The sequence below is a fragment of the Anabrus simplex genome, chromosome 2 (assembly GCF_040414725.1).
Source record: "Anabrus simplex isolate iqAnaSimp1 chromosome 2, ASM4041472v1, whole genome shotgun sequence".
Taxonomy (NCBI): Eukaryota; Metazoa; Arthropoda; class Insecta; order Orthoptera; family Tettigoniidae; genus Anabrus; species Anabrus simplex.
This window is the reverse complement of record NC_090266.1, coordinates 489,003,368-489,029,159: the sequence shown is the minus strand read 5'-3', so window position 1 is coordinate 489,029,159 and position 25,792 is coordinate 489,003,368. Positions and strand designations below refer to the sequence as shown.

At 40.2% G+C, this 25,792-nt stretch overlaps 1 protein-coding gene across 1 annotated transcript in view; it reads left to right on the top strand.

Annotated features, from left to right (window-relative positions):
* LOC136862898 (integrator complex subunit 12) overlaps nt 1-25,792 on the top strand; it is a 296,476-nt gene that overhangs the window by 34,389 nt on the left and 236,295 nt on the right. The gene's annotated exons all lie outside the window — the stretch shown is intronic.

Here is a 25,792-nt window from a genome sequence, read left to right as displayed (position 1 = left end):
GTATTAAATTATCGGGATGTAAATCCAATATCCAAGTGTAAACAACGCTAAACTTTGAAATTTAAATGGATAAAATGCTAGAATAAGTGGGAATCGCTAATGACATTCTAACATTTCTAATTGGATTTAAAATATGGTGTTAATTAAATTTGCAAAATTATGAGGATGAATGCTATCACTGGTCATAATAAATACTAAATAATTGTTTAAACTTATTGTTTAAAGTACGGTTCGAATATATTACAAATAATGGTCAGAAGTTTAATGTACAAGTAAACGTCTTCACTGCTGTGTTGCTGCACATGGTGATCATTTCGTATAACAGTATGTTCACTCTATAGCATTTGTTGTGTTTTTTCAGAGTATATGTATATTAGTGGGTTTACATAGTTTAGTTACATGCAGTGAAAGTACTGACAGAACTTATGGATGTACTATGTATATGTAACTTTCATATGAACCGATAACTACTTAGTGAGACAACTGACAATATTAAAAACAGTTGTCACTTTGCATACATCAATTAAGAGAATGTATTGGAAACTCTGACTAGACAAAAAGCATGTACAACAAACAGTATGTACAGAACAGTGTTTGAATATGACACTCAAGACCAGAACATCACAGCCAAACAAAAGATGAACTCAGGCTTAAATCACAGGCATGCACTACCACCAATAGATCAGAATAGCTACTGAGCGAGTTGCTGCACGGTTTGGGTAATGTAGTTGTCAGCTTGAATTTGGTAGATAGTGGTTTTGAACCAGGCTGTTGGCAGCCCTGAAGATTGTTTTCGGTGCTTTTCCAGTTTCACACGAGGCAAATGCTGGGGCTGTACCTTAATCAAGCCCATGGTCGATCCCTTCCCACTCTTAGCCATTTCCTGTCCCATCCTCGCCTTAAGACCTATCTGAGCCAGTGCAACATAAAGAAAATTGTAAAGATCAGAATGGCACTCAGTATTTGATGTTGTTCAAACACATGGCCCTCGTTACCACTGACAGACCAGAATAGCTCTCTCACTTCCTCATTCACATATCTTACATGCACTTGCAATACTTACCTTTTCTATCTGTATGACTTCAGGGAGTACCGACCCTTAGTGGTTACTTCAACTGAAAACATTTTAAACTGCCAGTATATAAAGTGTCCAAATACAAACTCATCTCTCATAACTTTTGAATGTTTTCAATTTTGCTGGACTTATTGTCCTTGTGCACTTCCTGGCTTAACGGCTGAGTACAAAATTACCTTGAATGTGAAGATATATCCTAGTAACAGAATGATTGCCCTTACAGTATTTCAACAAATATTAATATAATTATATCTAACATCTTAACTTGCTTACAATCTTGAATCTATTTGAAATTTAATTATTTAAATACAGAATAAGAAATATATATTATTAAAGAAATATTTAAGGAACAAATTGTTGCACAGTGTTATGAACATTTTTACAAGGTACAATATGTGTTCATTTGCTGGTGGTTGCACTCAGCAGAAATACTATTTGTCACAACTTCAGTAAGGACACTGCAGAAATTTGCTGTGTGAGTCAGGTCAATATCACAAGTGTTGATATTGTGACCATAGCCATGGGACCTCCAAGTTGACAGAATCTATACCAGAGGAATGTGATGTTTCAGCGCCGGCCTTCTAACTGCAAGTTGGCAGGTTCAGGCTTTGCGGCTCCGTCTGGTGGTATTTGAAGATGCTGAAATGTACCAGCCTTGTGTTGGTAGATTTATTGGCACATAAAAGAACTCCTGTGGGACAAAATTCTGGCTTCCCATTGTCTGTTGGGTTAGACACTCGCGCACCACCCGTGTCACATATCCTTGCACCAACATTAATAACTACCGGACGTCATCTACACATGTAAACACAGTTCAAAAAACAGAACATACTTTCACACGAGATTTAATTCTCCAGACATCTACAAACCACAAACAATCACATCATTTTCCCTTCTTTTTACACACTCCCAGAGCTCCCCATTTCCAATGAGTTTATAACCAAGTTCGAGGAAGTAAACAACACAAAGAACACATATTACTGGTTTCTCACATCCTCCCCCCCTTGATTTTCACACAAAGCAACAATCAACTATGCACAAAGGTTCAGTTTTTCAGGAAATTTTACTCTCCTTCCACTTCTCGTCACCTGCATCTCCCTCAGTGGAGACATTGAATGTTTGTCTCGAATATTATTACAATATTTTTTTAAGTCCACCTGTTCAATACAATACAATATAAACCACTACTTCATATGGTTAAAATTTTATACATAATACATAAAAGTCAATGGTACATGTTACACCCTTCTTTACGGGCATCATCAGCCATATCTATAAGTGCTGAGCTTGAATCCATCAAGCAAGAACTCTCGGCACTTCAGCTGAGAGCTAACAAGCAAGACGAAATACTGGATGCTCAGGAGCAATACTCAAGGAGGAATTGTCTTCTTCTTCACGGTGTTAATGAGTGTCCTAATGAGGATACAGCTGTAAAGGTACTAAACACTGTGAAGGAGAAACTGAACATTGAACTGACAATGGCCAGCATTGACAGGTGCCACAAGCTTGGAGGTCATAAGAGGACAGTGGCAGACGCAGTGGCTAATGGGAAGAGACCCAAGGTACCATGAGCGAGACGCAGTGTGGCGTGCTAAACGAGCTTTAAAGGGTACCCAGTTGTTAATAACAGAGTCCCTTACTCAGATGAGGAAGGAGATGCTTCGCAAAGCCAGGGAATGTGTGGGCAGGCGAGCTTGGTCACAGGATGGATGTATCATTTTAATGGACGGTGGCGGCAAAAAGTATTTTGTAAATACACCTGCTGAACTAGATTCTGTTCTACAAAGGCTTGGTGCAGAGATGAACTGATTAGTCCACAATGGCTGTATTATACCATAGTTATCTTAGGATAGGTTTATATTATAGTGCGTGTGCCTCAGTTCAGTTAATTTTTATGTGTGTGTGTTTGAGTGCAAGTATAAGTTGGCAATACATATATAGAGATATGAAACAGCACAGCTCGATAGTGCAACTGCTTGTTATGAATAAGTGTTTTTGTAAGTGTATTATGTGTGCGTCTGTGTATGTGTCAGTGGTAGTCAGTGAAAGCATTTATCAGGATGTCGAGGTAAGTTGCATGATATTACTGTTATACTATTTCGTCAACATTCCGTTATTCAGCTGATCCAGAGCTCTGCACCTGACACTGACCTTGCCAACATCCCCCCTCTCACCCCGTTACCTCTCACCACCGGGTAGCTCCTCAAACAGGCATTATCTCCCTCTAGCAACTGTTTATAGTGCTGCCATGTCAACGCACTCTCCTTGGTAGCGCACTTTGACGAAGTTCAAGCCATAGTGAGGGAAAATAATATCCATATTTTTGCTATTAGCGAAAGCTGGCTTACACCGAGCATACCCTCTGGTATGGTACAACTTGACTGGTATTCCCTCTTACGGCATGATAGATCCGATGGCAGAAGAGGAGGTGGGGTGGCCTTGTACTGCAGAAAGGACTTAAAAAGCCGGGTGATATGTGTATCTAACAATGCACAGCTAGGGCCAGAATTCATGTTTGTTGAAGTCATTATTAACCAACAGAAACTCCTTATAGTTATTGTATACAAGCCGCCCAAAATAACAAATATGACTGAATTCGAAGTTCGTTTACTTGACCTACTGCCTAGTTACGAGCATATTATTGCCATAGGTGACTTCAACATTAACCTACTTACTAAAACGCACAAAACTAAACAATTTATTGACATGTTTTCTTCCTGTGATATGACCATCCTCCATTTAGAGCCTACTAATCACATTTACACAGAAAACTACGAAACACACACACGCTCATTGACCACATTGTGACAAATAACCCAAACAAAGTTATAACTCATGGCCAGTTACCAGTCCCAGCCATCTCCACTCATGACCTTATCTACCTATCCTACTCCCTTCGAATGCCAAAATATAAACCTAAGTATGTTATTTACAGAAACACAAAATACATTGATATGGACGAGTTAAGACATGACGCTTACAATCTACCCTGGAATGACATACTCTTATTGGACGATATAGACGCGAAAGTAGACAAGTTTAACTCCCTTGTAATTACTCTGTACGATAAACACGCCCCTAAGCGACAGATAAAAGTTATAATACCAATATAAATGGTCCGTTATTGGACATTATAAATTTTCCAGCTAGCTCATTCTTGGTTGCCAGCGTTTCGCCCTCGTGTGCTAGGGTGGGCTCATCAGTTGGTACCTAGCACACCTACCAATACGCTGGCTAGTGCATACCGTGGAGGCCACTGCGTAGGCTAACTGGAGCCACCGGCAGTGCCAATGCACTAAGAGACTTTGTCTCATCACTAAAAATTGATGCCTGCTTGGCCATCAGATGATATAGATGTTGATTCCCATAGGGAATCTGAAATATTTGTCCTGAATAAGCAAATTTATAATACCAATATAAATGGTCCGTTATTGGACATTATAAATTTTCCAGCTAGCTCATTCTTGGTTGCCAGCGTTTCGCCCTCGTGTGCTAGGGTGGGCTCATCAGTTGGTACCTAGCACACCTACCAATACGCTGGCTAGTGCATACCGTGGAGGCCACGTATTGGTAGGTGTGCTAGGTACCAACTGATGAGCCCACCCTAGCACACGAGGGCGAAACGCTGGCAACCAAGAATGAGCTAGCTGGAAAATTTATAATGTCCAATAACGGACCATTTATATTGGTATTATAAATTTGCTTATTCAGGACAAATATTTCAGATTCCCTATGGGAATCAACATCTGTATCATCTGATGGCCAAGCAGGCATCAATTTTTAGTGATGAGACAAAGTCTCTTAGTGCATTGGCACTGCCGGTGGCTCCAGTTAGCCTACGCAGTGGCCTCCACGGTATGCACTAGCCAGCGTATTGGTAGGTGTGCTAGGTACCAACTGATGAGCCCACCCTAGCACACGAGGGCGAAACGCTGGCAACCAAGAATGAGCTAGCTGGAAAATTTATAATGTCCAATAACGGACCATTTATATTGGTATTATAAATTTGCTTATTCAGGACAAATATTTCAGATTCCCTATGGGAATCAACATCTATATCATCTGATGGCCAAGCAGGCATCAATTCTTAGTGATGAGACAAAGTCTCTTAGTGCATTGGCATTGCCAGTGGCTCCAGTTAGCCTACGCAGTGGCCTCCACGGTATGCACTAGCCAGCGTATTGGTAGGTGTGCTAGGTACCAACTGATGAGCCCACCCTAGCACACGAGGGCGAAACGCTGGCAACCAAGAATGAGCTAGCTGGAAAATTTATAATGTCCATTAACGGACCATTTATATTGGTATTATAAATTTGCTTATTCAGGACAAATATTTCAGATTCCCTATGGGAATCAACATCTATATCATCAGATAAAAGTTACTCGCCCATCTTGTCCCTGGCTAAATAATGAAATTAAAAACATGATGGCCCACCGCGATGCACTTTACCGCCGCTTTAAACGAACTCGTGACCAAAGTGACTTCGAAAATTATCGGGTCCTTAGAAATAGAGTTAAACAGTTTGTTAGAAACCGTAAATTTACTTACTTGCAAAACATGACTGCAAACATGAATTCTAGCAGTGCTTGGAACACGCTTCGTTCCCTAAGCATAGGGAAACCTCAGCAACAACCTCATGTGCCAGACATACCACTCGATAAGTTAAATGAATTTTTTACTGAAGAAAGAACACCACCTAATGTACTAAATTCCCCAAACTCAGTACCCGACTCCGTTATGAACCCTTTACCTGACCAAGAACATTTTACATTTCGCCCCATTACTGCTAATAAAGTTAAAAAGGTATTATATTCTATCAAATCAAAAGCTAGAGGAGTGGATGATATCCCTATAACTTTCTTACACAACATTATTAGTGCTGTTTTACCAATTATTACCCACATTTTTAACTACTGCCTTAAAAATGGAACCTTTCCTTCACTATGGAAACTAGCCAATGTTATCCCTGTGCCTAAGAAGCCTGACCTCTCCCTACCATCCGACTACAGACTAATTTCTATCTTACCTGCGATTTACAAAGCACTCGAGCGTCTGGTTCATGAGCAGGTGTTGGAATACCTAAACAACCATTCTCTGCTAGACCAATTGCAATTTGGCTTCAAGAAGGGACACAGCACAGCAACTGCCCTGCTTAAAGTGACTGATGACATACGACACGCAATGGACCAAAGACTGCTGACAGAACTTACTCTCCTCGATTTCAGTAGCGCATTTGATACTATAAACATCCAGACTCTACTAAATAAGATGCAATCTTACTACTTCGATCAACGAACTATTCATTTCTTTTCATCGTACCTCAAAAATCGCACGTAACAAATCATAACCCTTGATCAAACCTCTCACTGGCTAACCAGGAAGGAAGGCACGCCGCAGGGTAGTGTTTTAGGCCCATTGCTCTTTATTTTGTACATAAACAACATTTCATCTAATTTAAAGAATTGTAGCTACCATCTTTATGCGGACGACTTACAAATTTATTGTCACTGTAAGACCTCTGACTTGCCTCATGCCATAACAGGCATCAATGCTGACCTTCAGCGACTTAATGCTTACTCCTTGAAAAATTCCCTCCTTCTTAACCCCTCCAAGACACAAGCAATCATTATTGGCTCTCAAAAATTGTTGGCCACACTACGGTACGAAACTATTCCTCCAGTTATACTGAATGGTAGAGTTATTCCATTCAGCCAAACTGTGAGAAATCTTAGAGTGACAATGAACGAAACATTAAATTGGACTGAATATATTAAGAATGTGTGTAAAAAGATATTTTCGATACTCCATTCGGTTAAAAGAAACAGCGATATTCTACCTTGTAATGTGAGAGTCAAACTCATACAAACGCTAGTGCTTCCCGTCCTCGACTACTATGACGTCATTCTGGTAGACGCAACAAAAGAGCAGACTTTGAAACTTCAGCGCGCGCTTAATTGTTGCCTTAGATTTATATACAGTCTGAGTTATGATACGCATGTCACCCCATACTATCACACTATTTCATGGCTGAAACCTGACAAACGACGAACGTATCACATACTGATACAGATATACAGACTGCTCTCTGAAGACAAACCACTATACATTTCTTCCCAGCTTAAGTATTTGTCCTCCTTTCACAGCAGTAATACCCGCTCTGGTTCCTCCCTTTCTATTCCTGTCCACCGATCCTCTATGTACAACAATTCCTTTGTTGTGGCGGGTTCTAGACTTTGGAATTCCCTGCCAGTCAGTGTCAGACTTGTATGACTGGAAGATCGAATGAATGTGAGTTAGAAAAGTGTAATGTATTTTTGTGAAGGTTATTATTTACTGTATAATATGATGTACTCAAACTGTATCACTACAGTGGTTAAGTGTAAGAGAGGGCCAAGAGCCCTAACTTCGCCATCTACAAAGGCATAATAAATAAAATAAATAAAATATCAATCCTAAAAATAATACATATGGAGTCTTTCTAATTTTATGAATTATGAATAATGATTTCGTAAAACATTATACAATAACATCTAAAACAACGATAATGCACCAAAGTGTGTTAAAAAAACAAACAAACAGTTTTTGAAGATTAAAACATGGTTAAACATGAATATTTGAGAGTTTCAAACTAAAATGGATCCTTTTGTTATATATCATTAAGACTGTGACGGCCTTGAGTGTAAACACTATCAAAGGGGGATGTTTCTTCAATTCCCATAGTATGAATCCAAGATGGTAAAATCACTGTCAGTCATTTAAAACAGAAGTGTGAACGTACTAAACATGTTAAAATGTGTATACGGTTGATATATCTGAAAGTAGAAAAGAAAATGGAACTTTTATTGGAGGCGTTGCTAATGATAACGTATGTCAAAGCTAGCGGGTGTCAGTAATTATGTTGGTAGTCAATTGGATCCAAATGATGGTCAAGTTGGTGTTATAACCCCGTTGAAACATTTGTTGGAAGAAATGATCGAGTTCTTTCTGAAACAAAATGTTAAAGAAAGTTGGTTAAATAATACTGTACAAGAGATTTCCCGTACGTCAAAAATGCCTAAGGCGGTACTTACTCGTACGGTGCGTATTAAGTACGTCGGGCTGTTCCAGCAACACTAGCTTGACTGAGCTTTCTACTTCTAGTATTATAACGGTGTGGCTGAGGCAGTGAAGGACATGGAGGGGAGGTAAGGGTGGGTGGATCCTTGCGCACATGTGTTGTTATTGGAAGGTTGTTAGGAGCAAGATGGGCGGGCCTAACATTTGACGAGGTGGTGGAAGCTTTAGAACAAGAAGTTCTAAAAGTTCGCGGGATTGTATTATGTTTTGAATTCACAATGCCGAATAACTTTGGAGTTAGCTCATATAAAGGATTTCTTGCCTCTGTGGCATCATTATTATGGTCTTTGTTATAGGCTTGGTCTAAAAAGATGTAAAGATTTTCTAATTCATTCATAAGTTTTCCTTTGCCTATACATTTTAGAATAGTGAGATCCTTATCAATTGATGTAAACTGGTGTCCTGTTTCACTCATGTGTGAGCTCATCGCTGAATATTTGTTGTGTTTTAAGGCATTGTAATACGCCATATATCTCGTATAGAAGCTGCGCCCAGTCTGTCCAACATAACTAAATCCACACTGTGCACAAGTTAATCTGTAAATACCAGATCTCGAAAAACGGCTGTTTTTATAATTGACTTTATTATGATTAAAATAACGGACAGTGATTTTACCATCTTGGATTCATACTATGGGAATTGAAGAAACATCCCCCTTTGATTGTGTTTACACTCAAGGCCGTCACAGTCTTAATGATATATAACAAAAGGATCCATTTTAGTTTGAAACTCTCAACTATTCATGTTTAACCACGTTTTAATCTTCAAAAACTGTTTTTTTTTTTAAACACACTTTGGTGCATTATCGTTGTTTTAGATGTTATTGTATAATGTTTTATGAAATCATTATTCATAATTCATAAGAGTAGAAAGACTCCATATGTATTATTTTTAGGATTGATATGGCTGATGATGCCCATAAAGAAGGGTGAAACATGTACCATTGACTTTTATGTATTATGTATAAAATTTTAACCATATGAAGTAGTGGTTTATATTGTATTGTATTGAACAGGTGGACTTAAAAAAATATTGTAATAATATTCGAGACATACGTCATCTTCAATACAGAACCAAAATGAGAATAGTTACTTGTGACATTGAAGGTTGTCGGACCTTGTCACCAACATCAATGACAGGACTAACATCTGAAGGTGAAGATCCTTCCAACAAGTAGAGTCTCTGTAAAGGCCGAGTAAGTTCACCAGAACAAGTCTTCATCTGTACCACTCATACTACACCATCTATTCCAGGATATACTTCAAGCACTTTGGCAATAGGCCACTTAATCTGCCTCTTCTGGTCGCATCCAATGAGCACGATGTCCCCTTCCTTGATTTTTGTTGTTTCACCACTTGATTTATGATGACAATGTACAAGCTGACCCATATATTCACCTCTGAATCGCTTCCTCAAGTCCTGACGTAGTTGCTGAATATAACTCATCCTTTTTGATAAACACTTCTCATCTATCAAGTCCAAATCAGGAGTACTCACATTGGGCGTGTCTTGTAGAAACGTGCTAGGCGTGATTGGACTCAAATCTTCAGGATTTTCTGACATGTAAGTGAGTTTATTATGGGTTTATCTGTTTATCAGAGCCTCGCAGTCACATATTATACTCAGTAGATCTTCGTAGTTTAGAGATGCTCTTCCTAGCACACGACGAAGGGCTCTTTTGATTGTTTGGACAATCCGTTCCCACCAACCTCCCCACCAGGCAGCGGTTGGAGGGTTGAACTTCCACTGGATTCATAGCAACGAGGCATCTTCTTCTATCTTGCTCCAGTCAATGGATCTGAGCAGGTTATTACTCCCAACAAAATTGCTTCCGTTGTCACTGTAAATTATCTTTGGCCTTCCTCTTCGCACAATGAACCTACGAAGATTCATAATAAGCTCATTTGTTGACAGAGTGGTTATTAGTTCTAGATGAACTGCCCTGTACACAGCACAAGTGAATAGTACAATCCACGACTTCTGTCTTCCCTTTAGGATTAGTGGACCTGCAAGGTCTGTTCCCACAACTTCAAACACCGATACGTCCTTCACTCTATCTTCTGGAAGAGGGCACTGTACTTCTGGAACCATACCTTTGGCTTCAAATCGTCTGCATTTCTTGCACGATGCAATCACATTTCTAACAGTTCTTCGACCTTTCAGTATCCAGTATCTCTGTTGGAGGTGAGCTAGTTCCACTATAGTTCCACTATGAAGCAGTCTTTCATGTTCCTCCTGAATCAAAAGCTGAACTAGTTTAAGCTTGTTTGGCAAGACAACTGGGCATTTGAAGTTATCATCATCATTCCTTTCCACAATTTTCATCTTCACCCGCAGGATTCCTTCTGCATCCTTGAAGACACACAGAGATTTCAAACTAGAAACCCTCTCTTTGGTGAACGTTTCCTCTTGTACCAGTTGTATAAGCTTCTTTTCAGCCCTTTCTATTTCTTGCACTGTTAGCTTCCCTTTATATCTTTCATTTGTTTGTTTTGCACTATTCTTCACAAATCTGAATATCCATGCCAGAAACCATGAGGTAGAACTACCAGCTGTCATCACTACCCGTTTCTCCTCTTCCTGACAAGAGGACTCTGTGTCCACAGCCATATTACTGGGCCATTCCACCTCCGGTAGCCTTAGCCATGCTGGTCCCTCCCACCAGACAGATTCTAAGAGTTCTTTAGCCGAGCATCCTCGTGACGGCAAGTCAGCAGGGTTTTGTTTTCCAGGAACGTGGTTCCACTCATCTCCTTGTGTGAAGTTTAGTATCTCCTTTATTCTGTTCTCTACGAAGGTTCCCCATCGTCCATCCCTCTTAATCCAACTCAATACAATAGTCGAATCAGTCCAACAATATTGAGGAGTCTCCATGAGACCTAAACTGTTCTTGACAGTGATTAGCAGTCAGACACCATTGCAGCAAGATAACAATTCTAGTCTAGGCATAGTTACTTTCTTCACCGGTGCAACTCGTGACTTCGCTAGTAACAACTGCACTGTCGTCCCACAATTACTTTCACTTCTTAAAAATACAACAGCAGCATAGGCTGAAGCACTAGCATCACAGAAGACATGTAAAGTGTATGATGTTCGATCGCTGCTCGAAGTAAATCGTCTAGGAATTTCAACATCAGCCAAACAATGCAATTCTTCCAACCATCTTTTGAAGTTTCTTTGTAGATCTTCCGAGATCTTAGCATCCCAGCTTGTCTTCTCTTTCCAACTTTCCTGCAATAGTTTTTTCAGTACAACAGTGACAGGACATGTATACCCTACAGGATCAAATACTGCCTGACAGACAGACAAAATCCTTCTTCTTGTTACAGATGGCTCTATACTTTGTACTTTCCCTACACAAGACAGGCTATCAGTTGTTCTGTTCCCTAGTAATCCGAGTACCGGTATGGTTTCTTGAATCGCATCGCTTTCATTTAGTGCAGTACTCGCCCAACCTCTTAACTCAAACTTTGCCATGGCCATCAAAAGAGAAGCCTTTTGAATAAAACAGTTTAATTCTTCTTCCGAACTGACTAAATCAACACAGTTGTCCACATAAAATGAATGCCGGAGTTTTTCTGCAGTTTCACGGTACCCAGCAGGACAATTATCAAGATGATGCTCTATAATAGCTCCTAGAATGAACGGGCTGCAATTTACACCAAATACAACATGACAGTGGCGAAAAATCTTAATCTTCCTGGTCGCTTAATCATCCCACCAAAGGAATTTCAGATAATGACGGTCCACTTCGTTCACAGAGATTTACAGAAAGGCCTTTTTTATATCTGACACTACTCCTATTTCCCTTTCTCGAAATCACAGCAGGATGGATGGTAGAAGTTCCAGCAAGTTAGGGCCTTTCTCCAAACAGTCATTTATGGACAGCTTTCCTCCTTGTTTACTGGAAGCATCAAACACGGGTTGGCACGTCGTAGTTGAATCACTCTTGAAAACTCCACAATGAGGCATAAAGTATCCCTGCTTGTTTCCAATGTCATCATCAACTTCAATTATATTTTCTTGTAGCCAGTCTTGTAGTACTGAATGATATTCTTCGTATCTGTTCTCGGAGACAAGTTTTGAAGTCATAGATGCAAGTCTTTTCTCTGCCACCATTCTGTTATTTTCAAGATCCTCTCTCCTTTCACACCAGGGTAGGCAGACTTCATATCTACCATCTTTGTTAACAGCGACTGTTCTCTTGAAATGATTCAGAACTGCTAACTCCACCTCCTCTCTGTTTTTCCTGTCTGCTGGGTCTGTAATCCCGAGCACATCTAACCTCCAGAGTCTTGCCAGATCTTCACTATGTGTTAGTAAGGATGTTACCAGGTTAGCTGTGTTACTATGCCCTGTATTTCGTGTTGATCCCATTATCACCCAGCCAAGACGAGTTTCTTGTGCCACGAACCTGCTATGCTGGCGTAGCAGGGGGAGAGGTGATACTCCCACGTGGCGTGTCCCAGGTGGCGGATAGGGGGGTCCTAACCGGCTTGCCGGCGGACTTGAGGGAAATAAAACACCTCTCGTGGACCAAACCCCCCCCCCCCTGTGGGTGGGGGAGACAGACGAATAATACACCCACGGTATCCCCCGTCTGTTGTGAGAGGCGACTAAAAGGGGCGACCAAGGAATGATTGAATTAGAACCATGAAACTACTTTTGATTCGTACCATCACGTGGGAACACCATGGGTCGCCTTTACTTGCGAGTAGTATCACTCTGTTAGGTACTGAATAGTTTTGTGATTCATAGCACTCAAGCAGGGTTCAGTGTGGGTTTCCAGTACCTGTGAGTCGTACCCATGTGAGCAATACCACGGGTCTGGGCGTTGCTTGTGAGTTGTACCACTGTATGAGCGACACCGTGGGTCTGTGTTGCCAGTGATTAGTACCCACTCTGTGAGGAACACCACGGGAACGCTGGCGCCCGTGATTAGTACACCTAGGTGAGGAATCTCATCGTTTGCATTGGCTATGAGTGGCACCATTTTGTGAGAAACACCATAGGTCTGCGTTACCTTTACGATGTACAATACTTGTGAGGAGTACCTTAATGTTTGGAACACCGTGAGTTTACGCTACCTTTGATTAGTACCGCAGCTTGAGAAATACCATGGTTCTACTTTACTCGCGACATGTACCATTCTGAGGGGCCTTGGACCTGGATTTTGGACCCCTTTAGACATCAAGCATCCTCCATTCAGGATTGTGCTTCATGAGTGGGCCCTTGGTCAGTAATGAATTATCTATGATCCTTTTTGAGTTGGATCCACTCCTTTTTTGTTTGATCGTTTTTTGTTGTTGTTTTCTTGTTTTTGGTTCATGTCCATCCATTCCTTCTTCATAACGATTTTTTTTTATTTTGGTCAGTGGACGATTTTGAATTTTTTGCTGTAATTTCATTTCGTACCATTAGGGGCCGATGACCTCGATGTTAGACCCCTTTAAACAACAAGCATCATCATCATCAGTTTCTTGTGCCACTAAGCCACATTGTAATTCTACCATATTTCCTGTGAACAAGCTTTCTGCATAATCAGCTCCAATTAAAATTTCAATAGTAGGATGACCAGCTCCAGTGTCAGAGACTACAATGCCTTTCTCTTTTAATTCTTGCAGGCAAGGACTTTGATTAATGTGAGGAATTCAACCACATATAGAAACTTGATCTAAGGCTTCAATCTTACATGAATAATTTCCTATCATACTATGAAGTGATACTCGATATCTCTTGTGTACTTATCTTTGCGACGAGATTCCCCCAAACAGAACTTGTATCAGATTCTCAGATCCAACACAAGAACAAGCCGTTTCCAGAGCAGTCTTCTTTAGAATATAGGAATGCTGAGATCCAGTATCTATTGTCGCCCTTACTACACGTTGACTACCTTTAGCTATGATAACTACCATTAGAGTCTGCAGCAGGACATCTGGAGAACAACAGTGGTTTGCTCCAACGACACTCGTGTTTTCCCTCCTATTCTCTTCTGACAATACTGGTTTCTCGTTATTTCTAGGCAGATCGGAACACATTATCGGATAATGTTTTTTCCCACAGATCAAACATTTTAGTGAGGATTTATACCGTACAGATCTGTGTCCGGGTTTTAAACATGTGAAACAAGCCCGTTTAGATTTTAACATGTCTTTCTTTTCCCTAAGAGACATCCTTTACACTTTAAAACACTCCTTACTCTCATGAAACTTCTCACAAAATACACAAACATTTGATCGTGTATTCTGTTTTTCACCAGTCAACAGATTATATGCAGTAGGTACACTTTCAACCTCTGTTTCTTTTCTTTCATTGGAGGTTTTACCTGATCTATGAGTCAAGTTAAACCCAGTTTTAGCTAACATTATCCTCTTCTCTCCTTCCACCTCAGCCTTTAGAATTTTTAGCAACATCTTCAATTTTTCACTGTAATCACTTGCCTGAGTCACACTTGAACTACTCCTCATCCAGATTCTCAAAGGCTCCTCTGGAATGCTCGATTCAACAAGTGGAAACAAAATTGCCCCGTGCTTGTCAAAAGTCACCTCAATGGATTCCAGCGCTCTTAAGTAACACTCAAGCTTATCGTACAGTTGTAAAGTATGTCCCTTACCTTTCACACTGGTGGCATTTTTTATGACCAAACCTAGGAACTCTTTGATGTAGAACTCTGTCAGCAACTCCTTCTTACCAAATCTTTCAGTCAGTTTGTCCACTGCCTTCTGATAGTTTTCTACAGTCTGTGGATAGCTGTCGATGATTTCTCGTGCTCTTGTTCCTGGAACTGTCGCCTGGATCAGGTACTGGAATTTGTCTTCTGCTGCTATGTCTTCATCTTCATGAATTCTTCGAAACTGGCTCCGAAAGGAAAGCCAGTCCTTTATGTCACCGCTAAATTTAACCAACTCTATGTTTAGTAATTTCATCTTCTTTTTATGTGACTCAACAGAACATGCCATCTCAAACCTATCACTTTCTTGGGTTACACCTAACCTCTGAGTGTGTGCTTCTATTTTGAATCTCACAGTGTCCATTTTATCCCTATATTCTTCGATATTGGTATACTCATCTTCATATTTCTTATCACTCCCTTCTTCATGCAAAACCAAGTCCCAGTATTTGCTCATGTAACATTGAAAGTTCTTGAAATAACCGTTCCAATTTTACGGACATTAACCTAACATCTTCGTCACTTACCACGTCTTTATTTAGCTCATCTAGTAAAAGTCGGGAGGTTTTCGTGAATGATATCCTCACAGGTTTCCGTTTCTTACACAAATTCTCCATTATGGCACGTACAGTTATACTAACCACGTCGGCGTCACCAATTTAAATGTTGGGTTAGATACTCGCGCACTACCCGTGTCTCAGATCCTTTCACCAACATTAATAACTACAGGATGTCATCTACACATGTAAACACAGTTCAAAACACAGAACATACTTTCACATGAGGTTTAATTCTCCAGGCATGTACAAACCACAAACAATTACACCATCCCCCCCCCCCCCCTTTTTTTTTTTACACACTCCCAGAGTTCCCCATTTCCAATGAGTACATAACCAAGTTCAAGGAAGTAAACAACACAAAGAACACGTATTACTGGTTTCTCACAGTGTCCCTGAAAACTGTGAAAGTAGTTGGTGGGACGTAAAACCTATAATATTATTACAGATTGTTCACTCTTATAGAAGGCAAGGTTTCTGCCATTAAGTCAAAACTAATATTGAGAATGAAAGATGTCTGGCAATTAATTGCTGCCATTTACATGGCTACATGGTGTAGTCACTAAAAAAAGGAGAGCATTAAGCGTTTATAACAATCTTATATGAAATCTTACCTTATAAAAAATGCTGGAAGTGTCATCCTTCATAATGAGGGACTTCATAAACACCATTAGGATTTTCTGCACACCAGTAGCGAGAGTTATGACGGTTCACACAACCATTAAGATGAAACCACGCCTCATCCAAAAAGAACACAAGCTGTGGGTTGAATAAACGATCATTCAATGATACAAGATACCACTCACAATATCTTACTCTTGTGGCTGGATCAGCAGGTTTTGAACAATAGGCCCATTTAAACCTGTACATTTTGAAGTGTAACAGATTTGTAGCTCTGTGTGTAGAAGAAACTGAAACCCCTACTTGTGCTAATTTTGTGAATGATTTATTTGGTGACCATTCCAGTCATATACAATTGCTGCCTCATGGGCTGCCTAATTGCAGATATATCCTGGATATAGAAAGGGAATTTGTGGCATACAAGGATGCTGTGGTAGAAACCGCAAGGGAATGCCTAGGAACAACTAGGATGGGAAAAAGGGAATGTCTTTATGAAATTAAGGCAGCGTGTAAATGTAAAAGAAAAGTATTTCAAAAATGTATCCAAAGACAATGTGATATGGGTTGGGAATTGTATGTAGAAGAAAGAAATAGAGCAAAACAAATAATTGTGGAGTTAAAAAAAATTGCAAGGAATTTTTTTGGAAATAATGTGGATAGGCTAGGTCAAGCAGCACAAAAACTTTTCTGGTGTGTAGTACAGAATCTTAGAAAGGGAGAGAAGAGGGAGATGAAAAGTATTTCGGGTAAATCAGGTGAAGTCATAATAGATCCTAGGGAATCGCTGCTCAAAGGAAAGGAATATGTTGAAAATCTTATCAATATAAAAACAAATTTTTATGTTTAAGATACGAACGGCCGAGTTCCTGAGGAGGAGAACATTAATGGCAATGAAAATACGCTGGGGAAAGTGGAAAGGATGATTAATAAACCACAGACATAGACCTGGAATGTTGAAACATTGTGAGAATGCAGGGATATAATAACCTCATTGAGTAATACAGTATGTGGCAAAAGAACCAGTACCGAAATTAGAGACATGCTGTGAACATAAAGATACGTTATTATAACATGCAAGGTGACATTAGCAATTGCAACTGAAAGAAACTAGGCATGAATTTGAATTCTTCTTGACCGGGCATTTATCAATTTATACGAACTATTTCCCTCACTGATTCACTTGACTGTACCTTCAACACTTTGAGTGTAATTACGATGTAATCCTTTGATCTGGTGTTTACTGTAGACGTATCACGCCTAACTTGGTGATACATCCTTGTGACTGCTTCTTCTCCATATCATCTGACTTCTTTGTAAGTCAATATGGTATTACCTCATAGTAGGTGGTATCCCTCTCTGACTCCATGGTAAGCCCTTGCGTCCGTGTCTTCAACAAAGTGACCAACTAACTTTGGCCTCACTCTCTCAATGACCAATGATTAATGGCTCACTGAGTCTTCTCGATCTCTCGCTCACACTCGTTGACTGACCGACTGAGGCCTCTTCATCTAGTAGACTTCTTCACTGTTCAGCTTCCGTTTAAATAATGACTGACGCTGCAATATGCACTCACCTTTTATAGACGTTGGTTGACACAGCTACGTAATCTCCAGAAATAACAATGACATACTCCCACAACGCCTCAAACTGTTGCATGTAATGGTGAAATCCCCTGCGGCGGCTGAGTCTCTGAGCGAATTTCTAAAAGCTCACGATGACGTAGCCATGACGTAGCAATGACTTGGCAGAATTACCAGTAGTGCAAAATATAACGTCATATCCAACATCTGATATATAACAATTCTCACTATACATGTATTGAGTGTTATTTTACACACACGTATATATGCATACATCTGAGTACAATCCTGCAAGCGACAAGCATTGTAAAATTGAATTGAATAAGAATTATAACAAAATAATAGTAATCTCACAGATAAAATAATAATAATATGGACATAATAATAATAATAATAATAATAATAATAATAATAATAATAATAATAATAATAATATCACAGATGCAATAATAATAATAATAAAATACAGATATTACCTTGTAACGGGATTTGAACCATTACAGTACTTTCTTATTTGATGAAAGTGGTAACTGCTCCTGTGGAAGAGTGCAGGAAGGATTGCAACAACTGTTGGGATATTTCTTTAATTATTGCAGTCGATGAAACATGGGCAGGTGCTTATGAACCTGAACTGAAGAGACAGTCAAGTGAATAGCATCGTCAGGGGTCACCACGGAGACACAAGGTTCGACGAAATCAGTCGCCCAATAAGGTTATGGTAATCGTGGCATACGATGTTCAAGGTGTTCTTGTGTGTCATCTAGTGCGTGAGGGGCACACTGTCAATGCAGTTTATTACAATTACTTTTTGTTGTACCAATTGTGCTGTGCAGTGCGAACCAAACATCCAGATCTTTTGGACAATGCCGTAATGCTACACGATAAAGAGACACCTCACACAGCAGCCATTGTTCAGCGTCGCTTACAACGGTGGGGATGGGAGGTTCTTCCACACCCGCCTTATTCGCCTGATCTGAGCCCATATGACTATGATCTAATCCCCAAAGTCAAGAAGCCATTACGTGGACAACGGTTTGCTAACAAAGAGGACATCGTAATATAATTTCGGAGAGCAGTGTCACACGTTAGCGATATACATGCAGTGAATGGTATTCAGCGCCTGCCCCACCGCTGGCAATGCACGGTGGAAACCTAGGGTGATTATTTCGAAGGTCTGTAACCAGTGGAGACCTGTCCTTTGTACGTAGTCTTGTGTATTTGCTGTCTGTACCATAATAAAACAATGTTTACCAATGGCCTGTGTTCTGTCACTTTCCTATGAGAATCTCCTGAAGTCAGAATTTGTCTCCAGACTCTGTGCATAGTTACATGCCCTATATTTCCAAATGCATATCGTAGATCTTCCGTGTTGTCTCCTGTTCGCAAGAAAAAAATAGTTGCCATGACTTATGACTCGACCCTCGTATTAATTGCTGATAGAGAACTGTGGAGGCACTTAGTTCGTGGAAGCTTGCAGACTACGTTGAAAAGTATAACTGTCTATAATAAAGTATATATTTCAGACACACACACACACACACTACCTGCTGTTTTCATAATCTTGCTTTATTTATCCCTCCAGGTAGGGTTGCCACTAGGGTTGGGCAGACCGGAACATTCACTTGTTCCGCAACATTAGGAGCTTGAGGCGGAGTGTTTCGGTACAGAGTGCCGAAACACGGGACACATGACACAGGACTGTAACTGCGTCCTAGAGAGAACTTCGAGAGGCAACAGGACATGCTGCGCTTCAGCTGGAATGTGTCTGAACAGAACATGCTGTGCCAAGGCCGCACTAGATAGATTAGTTGGCCTTGGCTGTGTCTGCCTGTCGATACCGGCTGTGTGCCGCCCTGTGTTGGAGTGTCAACATTTTTTCATCCAGTTATATCTTTAATTCCAAATCGATGACCCATATTTTTCTTGGGCTTAAAAGTTTCCTTAAAGTCCAAATTAATTTTTAATGTCAATCCCCGAGAAAGTGTTGAGGGAAATTTTCGAGATATTGAAGAAAGTAAATGGAAGTGCAGTGCAGATTTTTGTAATCCACACAAATCATTGCACCATCGCAAGTTGACAGACAGGGCAGGACAGAGCAGAACAGAGCAGGCCGGTTCTGCACCTACTTCCGCCTACCACGCGCAGTCTTCGAAACACAGTTTCCTGCGCACGTGTCACGCAGTTAGTTAAGAAATGGAGGAGAAAATTACCACAGCCATTCAGTCTCACCATGTTTTGTAGGTACTATGTGAATCATGTGGACTGCAATGCAGTATGTACGTATATATGTATGTATGTATGTTCGTGAAAAAAGGCTGAACAGAATTTCATGAAAATCGGTATATAAATTTGGGAAATAAGGCACTACAGTCTAGGCTATAAATCATTTTATTCACGCTGCGTAACATGGTAGTTTAGAGAAAGGCCTAAAATGTAATCCACCGAGCAAGTGGCCGTGCCGTTAGGGTCGCGCATCTGTGAGCTTGCATTCGGGAGATAGTGGGTTCGAACCCCACTGTCGGCAGCCCTGAAGATGGTTTTCTGTGGTTTCCCATTTTCACACTAGGCAAATGCTGGGGCTGTACCTTAATTAAGGCCACGCCCGCTACCTTCCCAATCTTCCACCCTTCCGTCGCCGAAAACCTTCATATGTTAGTGCGACGTTAAACAAACAGCAAACAAAAGAATGTAATCCTCATATATCTATGAAACAATCCGTGACCCAAGTACTCGCAACATATAGAATTTAAGACAAAGATCTAATGCTGATTATGGAGAGCATCATCGCCGACTCCGTCGCCATCATCCATCATCACATTTATGTGAAGAGATAAATACGGAAAATCATTTATCCTGTCTTGTCAAATATAAATGCAAACGCGTTCACAACAGATTGTCAATGTTGATTGATTTTATTATCTCGTGTCTTGAGACAACTAGATGAAAATCTAGCAGTACATTTGTAAATACATATTTTTCCCTCTCCCCCACTGTGATCCTATTAATGAATTTACCATGCAAGTTGGTCGTGCGGTTAGGATCGCCTTGCTATGAGCTTGCATTCAGGAGATAGGGGGTTCGAACCCCACTGTCGGCAACCGCGAAGATAGTTTTGCGTGGTTTCCCATTTTCACACCAGGCTAATGCTGGGGGTGCTGTACCTTAAGGCCACGGTCGCTTCCTTCCCATTCCTAGCCCTTTCCTATTCCATCGTTGCCATAAGACCTATCTGTGTCGGTGCGACGTAAAAAATATAAAAAATAATCATGAATTAAATTTTTTGCTTAGTCCATATGAACGCCGAACATCGGTAACATAGAAATATTGTTCAGTCTTGTAAACTGGCGAAGGTGGTTGTTTTTATTGCGATTGTCTTAAGCTGAATAACCGCATTGCCATCAGCACAAGGGAAATTGTGAAGATGACTAACAAAATGAGAAAAATCGCGAATGCTTGAAGAAAAAAAAAAAAGAGCCTCTTTATACTGGATGCCCCAGTATCACAGAGTCTAAAGAAAACGTGTTATTTCTGAAAACCGACGAGACCCTGCGTGGCAATGTGCGCTCACGTCCACTTTGCAGTTTCGTAAGCTTCGCGCTGTTCTCCTCTGCTCTTCCCTGCCCTGTGGCCAAATGCTTCTCAATGTGCGCCCGGGCTAACAGCACGAAAGTACAACAATGTATTCATCCAGTTATATTTTTAATTCCAAAGCGACGACCCATATTTTTCTTGGGCTTAAAAGTTTCCTTAAAGTCCAAATTACCGGGCGAGTTGGCCGTGCACGTAGAGGCGCGCGGCTGTGAGCTTGCATCCGGGAGATAGTAGGTTCGAATCCCACTATCGGCAGCCCTGAAAATGGTTTTCCGTGGTTTCCCATTTTCACACCAGGCAAATGCTGGGGCTGTACCTTAATTAAGGCCACGGCCGCTTCCTTCCAACTCCTAGGCCTTTCCTATCCCATCGTCGCCATAAGACCTATCTGTGTCGGTGCGACGTAAAGCCCCTAGCAAAAAAAAAAAAAAAAAAGTCCAAATTAATGTTTAACGTCAATCCCCGAGAAAGTGTTGAGGGAAATTTTCGAGATATTAATTACTCACTCCTCCGTGGCTCAGACGGCAGCGCGTCGGCCTCTCACCGCTGGATACCGTGGTTCAAATCCAGGTCACTCCATGTGAGATTTGTGCTGGACAAAGCGGAGGCGGAACAGGTTTTTCTCCGGGTACTCCGGTTTTCCCTGTCATCTTTCATTCCAGCAACATTCTCCATCCTCATTTCATAGCATTTATCAGTCATTAATATCACCTTGGGAGTGGCGACCCCATTGTAATAATAGCCTATATCTGGTTCATTCATCACATCCCTGACCCGGTCAAAGACTGGAAAACAGGTTGTAGGTTTTCATTTCAATTACTCACTAATTACTCACAATACAGGCCAATACATTCAACTGGTGAAAATATTCTTGAATTGGTTACTTTTAAACACCTGCACTGTCATTGTAATCGTGTTATGTGTATTTTATATTGACCGGAAAAATCTTAACTTAAAAGCAGCCTTTAAACGTGATTATTGGGCGCGAATTTCAGTGTTCCGACTGTTCGTTCACGTTCCCTGCAGCTTTATGCTGGACCATGGCCATAACTACACACAGCCACACACCACACAGCACGTTCCGTACAGGCACATTCCCAGTTCCCGCTGGCGCGGAGCATGTAATGTTGCCTCTCGAAGTTCTCTCTACACTGCGCAGTTACAGTCCCGCGTCCCGTGCGCCCGCTGCACAGTTCAGCTAGTAGGCGAAGGGCAGTGCATAGTGGCGCTTCTTATAGGACAGTGAGTCAGTGTCTCCGGCTCGCTTGAGAATGTTTCGGAACAATTGACACTCGGTGTTCTGGAACAGCGGAACATAACTGTGCACCGGCACATTGTGCCGAAACAGGGACATAGTGCCCAACCCTAGTTGCCACCGGTCCGTTTTGTACGGTACATCCCGTATTTGAGATGAAAATTTGGTGTCCCATATTATGAACTGTTGTCCCGTAAAAACGAGCGTTTGCCTTTTTTTTTTTTTTCGCTAAATATTTTAAAATCCATATTTGATTTGAGCTCCATGTGTAGTTCAAAGTAGCTCCATTATTTTTTTCTCTTTGGAGCCTCAGAAGACTGAAATCTCGCGATGTCTCGCCATTTGCTGGTAAAGCTGAGCATGCTGGGTTATTTACCTCGTCTTCCGATGTGTACTTCTGTAGGTTTCCCATTCCAATTTCCAACGTGATTGTTCATGCTGTTTGAGACTAAATCTACGTAAATTGTGAAGTTATCAAAGCTCATCGAAGGCATCAGTGTTAATATCTCAGATTCTGGTGAAAATTTAGTGTTTACTAGTCATAAAGGATAACAGAAACTAATAGAATTAGAAAAACTTGAGTCTTTTGTAATGAGTGTTCCTGGGTCAAATGCACTTGTTGAACACATTTCCTCCTTAATGTCTAACAAGTGGTCAGACAGTAGAAACAGGTGTTCATTAGATCTGATTAAAAGGGAACTACTAATTACCAACCATTAATTACATGAACATGTCTTTTAGAGAGTTTCATGACGATACAGTCAGACAGTGCAGTAATAAAGTCAGCTAAGTCAAATGTGAAGTACAGATGAAGAAAATAAGGTAGTTCTAATAATGTTTTTTCTGTGTGTTTTGTCATTCCTAATGCATTGCACTGTATGTATTGTTAAGAGAGTGTAAGTTAGTTTCTGTTATGAATTTCAATAATTATGTTATTCTGATAATTTGTTCAGAACGAAGCCATACTTTTCAGTGTTGACTTAGTTATATGTAACAAAAACTTCTCAGTCTGTCAAACACACTGCAATTATAATATAAATTACAACACTATAAACAAACCCGAAAAAAAGATAAGAAAAAGAAGACCCTTTCTCAAAGTCAGGAGTATATGAACTCAAGTGCCAAGAACCTAACTGCAGTGCCACATATAGAGGGTGTTTCTGTAAGAGCGTGCAAAAATTTAACAGGACATAGAGAATGCTCCACCGAACAATTTGAGGTAGGGAACCTGGGGTCAGAGAACCCAGCTTGCGGATATAATAGGTATACAATCACATTACTGTGTATTTTTTAATTTACATTAGTTACAGTTAACTGCAAATACCATCATTGACACAATGAATGTACCATTTGCACTTTATCTTACAAAATGTGCTGAAACTGACGGCCACCAACCTCAATGCATGCGTGATTCATAGCACATTCTGTCATGGGACAATGTAAATAAGATACAACAGAGCCACCTTATGGACAGGCAAAGTAAACAAAACTTGCATCATGACGTCCTCCTTGTTTCCTTGCAGGAAATAAAGAATGTACATGTAAATAAACAGCACAGTATGTGTAAACTTCTATGCATGTTAGTTGTAAATAAGCTGGAAAACAGTAATGCGAGACAAAGTGGTAGATAAGTTTACTTCCATATCTCCTTAAGCCGACTTCTCCGACCACAGGTTTCCTACCTCAAATTGTTCAGTGGGGCATTCTATATGTCACGTTAAATTTTTGCACGCTCTTACGAAAACACCCTGTATAGGTCAAATGAAACGTAATTTCCGCACAAGATACAAAGAACACAAAAACGCGATCAGATATAATCGGCATTCAGCCTTCGGAGAGCACATATATAACTGTTCACACCATTTCACAGACATCAACACAGATCTAAACATTTTACTCATCAAAAATAAAAGTATATCTTAGAATATAAAGGAAGCAATAAAAATTTACATTGCCAAAAATGCTAATGTAACCAAACCAAATGACCATATACACTTAAAAAATTCCCCCCTCTTTGCTCTCCTCACATAATATTTGGACAACACTTACTCATTAAATTAGCTTTTATCATAATATTAACATTTAATAGTTAGTCTCTATTTCAATTCCTTACTTTATTCACCTAAAATCATTAACTTGCAATCATCCATATTACATAAAAGTACATTTTAACATGAAGTAGGTTAATAACCTTCTCTTCCCTCTCCAGTGTTGATTGATGGTTCCACAGCGCTCCACTCGCTCCACCCTACTTCCCCCTCCCCTCTCCATGGTACAGGATACTAAATTTTAACATCTAATAGGAGAGATCCACAACGCTCCACACGGCCCCTCCCATGCTTCCCCTTCCCTCTCTGCGAGCAGTGTGCTTTACCCAAAACTTTCCATGACCACAATCCTGAAATAGTGTCTAGATAAGTATGCAAGTTTTTTATTATATTAATATCTGTAAAAAAATTTTTTGTTGTCATTACTGGTTCATGTTATCACTAAACTCTCTATCATTGACAAGTTTTGTGGAACATAATACCGTACATATATAAGCATGTTTTAAGTGATTTGATAGAATCTGAGGATGTTCTTGTAGAACAAAACATGTCATTCTTTATATAATAGTGTGTATTTTCACAGGTATGTTTATAGTGTTATAATTTACATTATAATTGCAGTGTGTTTTACAGACTGAAAAGTTTTTGTTGCATTATTCTGATAATGAAACATTATAATCTAATTGAAATTGGTACCTAACATTTGATTTTCAAGTATTTATGAACTGTCCCTTATTTTTGTGAAAAATCCCATATTTTTAGGTAAATGTCCCTTATTTCTTATATAAAAAATGTGGCAATCCTATCTCCAGGAACTGTTTAATATTTCATGGTTGAATGCAGTTTTCATACACTCTTTGAATTTGCTCCTTTTTGATGGGAAATTTTCTTTGAATAAGCTGTACTTTAAATTTAAGAAATATCAAAACTTCCATGATAACACTGCACAAACTTCTACAACAAGCCGCACATGCGTGTGTGTCTCTGTGTCTTACTCTTAACTTGGAGGTAGACTTAATGTGGTTAAAGGCTCCTGCAGGACTGAAATCTTTCTTTCTGCCACGGATGACTTTGGGAATCTAGGATTGCTGACTGGTGAATGGCTGCTTTTTCAAAATTCACTGGCATAACAGGTAACAGGTATGGACCTTCTTAGAGGCAGCCCTGCCCAGGGAGTGGCTCCCCTGCTTATGTGAGTCCCAGAGCACACTGACACGGTGTGTAACATCTGGTAAACGGTCTCAGCTCAGGGTAACGAGTGAAGACCTCAACAGCAGC